The 4,140-nt window shown below is 41.1% G+C and overlaps 1 long non-coding RNA gene across 1 annotated transcript; it reads right to left on the bottom strand.

Moving 5' to 3' along the window:
- Nucleotides 1-1,671: 1,671 nt before the first annotated feature.
- Nucleotides 1,672-2,332, bottom strand: LOC106941940 (uncharacterized). The gene is made up of 2 exons (XR_001423494.1): nt 1,984-2,332; nt 1,672-1,829 (listed from the first exon to the last, which is right to left on the bottom strand). It is a non-coding gene; the product is annotated as an uncharacterized LOC106941940 (long non-coding RNA).
- Between the last annotated feature and the right edge of the window lie 1,808 nt (nt 2,333-4,140).

The raw sequence follows: 4,140 nt of genomic DNA, 5'->3' as shown, positions 1-4,140 counted from the left end.
AGATGGAGCAGCAGAGAGAGAAGAAAAATGAAGGCGCAATGTTTGAAACTCGCTGCAACACGGAAGTGATGGAAGATACAAACAAGCCACTAAAAAAAGATGCCGGCTTTTTTCTTTGCTTCGGATTTCAATATTCAGCGGCAGCTCGATGGAGCCGTGAGGAATGAGTCGTTTTTGTCAGTAGTGGAGCGAATGTAAAGCCGCTTCGGAGCCGACGGAGCCCCACGGTGACCACCGACCAGACGCAGCTGACGCCGCTGCTGCTCTCCAGCCAGGTGAGAAGTTTGTAGATATATCTGTCTAGTTTTTACTACATTTAAGGTTGCATACATACAGTCATGGAAGACATTTAAAACACAAAGTCTGCTGTATTTTTATTGCTCAAACACAACAGGCGCATTTTCTGAAGACACTCGGTTGCACATTAGTTATAAATAACTCAATATTGTACAGCATTTTACCTTCGCTTGTTTGCGTGAATCTACGTGCTTCGATTGTTTCTCATTTTGCTGTTGCATCTGAGTTTCCCCCGTTGTGAGATAATAAAACATGTTATATGACATCCTATTATTGTAAAATGGCTAGATATCAGTTCTCTAATCAAATTGTTATGAATTATTAATTGTAGAATGAGCAATAAACCTGAAGAAAACGATAGTGGTATTTTATCCATGGCTGTATGCATGCATAAGTATAAAACTTACAAGTAATTACATTTTGTCTTTAATTTACACTATTCCAGTTATTTATAATTATGTATGGTTGGATGGTAAAAAAAAAGATTGTTTGCATGTATATATAAAGTAACATGTCTGTTTTAAATAATTCCTTATGTGTATGTAACTTCCACATTAGTAACTCTGTTATTTATCTACATTTATGTGCTATAAGCTATAATATCTAATTACTTTTCCCAGGGAGCAGAAGGAGAGCAACATGGCTGACATGATTGAGAACGATGAGGAGAACCATCAGAACAACTGATCTCCTTCAGGAGGAAGCAGCTACCAGCAGATATGGCAGAGCTCCATGGAGAATTGAGACAAACAAAAGAAAAATAAAAGTTGTGTCTCAGTGAACAAAGTCTCCATTTCTGCTCACTCCACACATTATTGTATATACTGTAGTTTATACGGCATCAAACTCCTAATACAATCCTCCCAAAATGTGAGGAGCTTTAGCCAGAGTGAAAATAACATTATATTATATAAATATTTAATTGAACTTAACATTGTAGATTACCAATGAAAGTATCCAAAACTGAATACATTATTCAGCAAACCAAACATTTTGACATTATTATCAGGGTTGCTATTAACAAGAACCCAAAATACAAATGTTTGTTAGTTTCTAGTTTATACAATATCATTCTATCCACTCACTGTTTATCTGTCTTCCTGCAGAATCTTCAATGTAAGAAAGTGAGAAAATATGTCCAAAACCTGTAACCTTAATTAGTGATAAATAAGACTGAGTTTAAACTTTTAATTCTTAGTGTCCAAAATGTGAAAACATGGAACTAGAACCAGTAAGATTAGAAGGAATAATGCTTTATTTGTTCTCAGTATAACTTGGACATCAGGTGAATCATACTTAAACATATTGAGAAGTTAAAGACAACAGATTGTTAATGCACTTCAACTCTGTAAGAACATCAGACACATTTTTTTTATCAGAAATGTTTCATCAGCATATTGAGCTCATGTGATTCCTGCTCCAGAAAGGTGAAGGTCTCTGGACATCCTGAAGGTAAACACCGACCAGCAGTCAGGAAGACGGACACTGATGAGATCCTACAACCCAAAGGCTGCACGAAGAACCATGATGGTCTGCGGCGGCAGTTTACCAACATCTGAAACACATTATGAATTAATTCTGACATTTTTAAGTTATTTGCAACACCCTGACTAACATTAGCTCATGTATATTCGGCACTATTACAAGTTTTATCGTAGTTTAATACAAAAATCATCGTTAGCTTACCTCAACCGTCTGAGCCACCTGCTTTCCTCCCGCTGCAGGGCAGAGATCAGCTCCTCCTCACCACATCGCAGCATTCCTCCCACTGTCACATTTTCTTGGAGTCTCCGAAAAATCGCAATCAGGCTATAAAAAAAATATCTCAGCTCTCTCTTCTTTAGTATCAGATAAACAACTCGCGTTAGGTCGCATGTAATGAAGCACAGCACTTAGCGCCTGGAGGCGGGGCGCTACACCCCCCCCGCCACCAGGAGGCGGCACCCTGCTACAGAGCCAAGTTGGGCCAGTGGAAACGCGGTCACTCCGAAACAGAGCCGAGCCGTGCCGAGCCGAGCCCGGTTGTTGAAGAAGAGCCGGTGGAAAAGGGGCATATGGCACAAGTACATGCAGAGCAAACAGAGTGAAAAGAGCGAGTCAGAAACTTAAGAGTGAAAAACAACTGAGAAAATAAGGCAGAGGAGCCCGCTCTGTTGTCAGCACAAACAGTAACATCACTGTCACACGTTGGCTTGACAGCTCAGTCATCCACATGGTATCGACCTGTGCAGGTCAGTCCCCTGAAGACACGGCCCAAAGATGGCTGAAGAAAGAACAAACCAAGATCAGTGTGCAAAGACCCTACTCGGTGGCCCTTTATAACCAACACATGGGTGGGGTGGATCTTGTTGACCAGTGTGTGGCAATGTATCCCCACAGACGTAGAAACAAGCGGTGGTACATCAGAGTGTTCTTTCATTTTTTGGATGTGACTGTTGTAAATGCCTGGCGACTCCACCTGATGTCTGGATTGGAAAAGATGAATCTCCTCATCTTCAAAGCTTCTGTGGCCCGTGCACTGATAAATTCTGGCTCCGTTCAGCAAAACAGAAGAGGAAGACCCAGTGGAGCCCCACCTCCAGCAAAGTGCAGAGCAGTGACCAAAGTACCCAGTGAAGTCAGGTTCAGCGCAGGAAATCACTGGCCCGAGCTCACCCAAGCCAAAAATGCAAACAGATGCCACGATGCTGCATGCACAAGGAAGCCATGTGGCATTGTGCCCTGGATGCTTTGCCAATTTTCATGTAGCCTAGGAGTTAGGAAAATGAGTTAGAAGAGAAGTTCTGGAGATGCAGGTGTTTGATGAAGATTGTTCTCTTGGTTTGGACTAAACAGAAGGGCTACAGGATGTTAGAGTGTATGAAAGTATGTTCAAGTGCTTTTCAAAGCCCACAATAGAATAAGTGGTCATGGATATATGATCAAACTCAGATTAAATTGTTCTTCAGCTAAGTTCATACTATTCTATGTTGAGTGCTGAAGCGCATGCAGTCCACTGTAGTGGACATTTCTGTAACTTCCTGAAAAAATAACATTTTTGAAAAAAAAGTTTATATTTGTTTTTTTAATGTCCCAAGAAGAGTAAAAACAGATTTTAAAAAAAATCTTGACTCAGGGATTCATAATTCATGCATCAGAGGGTTCAAATACAATATTTTGTTGTGGTTACTTAATTTATTTAGGGCAATCTGTTTCCTAGATTCTGCTAAGTGAACTGTATGTAAGTTGGACTAACTTGATATATTTGAGTTAAGAAGAGGATAATTTACTTGCTATTTCTAAGTTGAAACAACTTCACTAAACTAAGTTAAATTAACTTGACACAATTAAGTTCATTCAAAAGGTCTTACGTACACTGAACAAGTGTTTGTTAAGTACCGTATTTTCCGCACTATAAGGCGCACCTAAAAACCTTCAATTTCCTCAAAAGCCGACAGTGCGCCTTATAATCCGGTGCGCCTTATATATGAACCAATATTGAGCCACAACAGGTCTAGCAATTACGGCAAGCAGCCGCCGACTTCATTTTCGCCCGTAGAAGAAGCGCGCGGTGCATGCTGGGATAGTTGTCAGAACGCTGGTTTGTTAATAAAGTTTGACTGACCTATCTACCTACGACCGTCTAGAATCAGGTCATCTGCAGGTCATTTAGCACCACGTTCTCCACGAACATGTTGTGCACGAACGGAGAAGGGTGACCATCGTCCGGCCACGCCCCGGCCCAGTCGCGGAAGGCTCTCCTTGCTGACCGGCGTTGGACTGTTTCGTTGACATTCACTTTAGTGCAGCTCCTTCTAGTGGATGCATAACGTAACTCCAGCCCCTACTGTAGTGTCTATTCTA

The sequence above is a fragment of the Poecilia latipinna genome, unplaced genomic scaffold, assembly GCF_001443285.1.
Source record: "Poecilia latipinna isolate Pla-1442-1.1 unplaced genomic scaffold, P_latipinna-1.0 Scaffold3946, whole genome shotgun sequence".
Taxonomy (NCBI): Eukaryota; Metazoa; Chordata; class Actinopteri; order Cyprinodontiformes; family Poeciliidae; genus Poecilia; species Poecilia latipinna.
The sequence above is the reverse complement of the archived record's forward strand: the minus strand, read 5'-3'. Positions and strand labels throughout refer to the sequence as shown.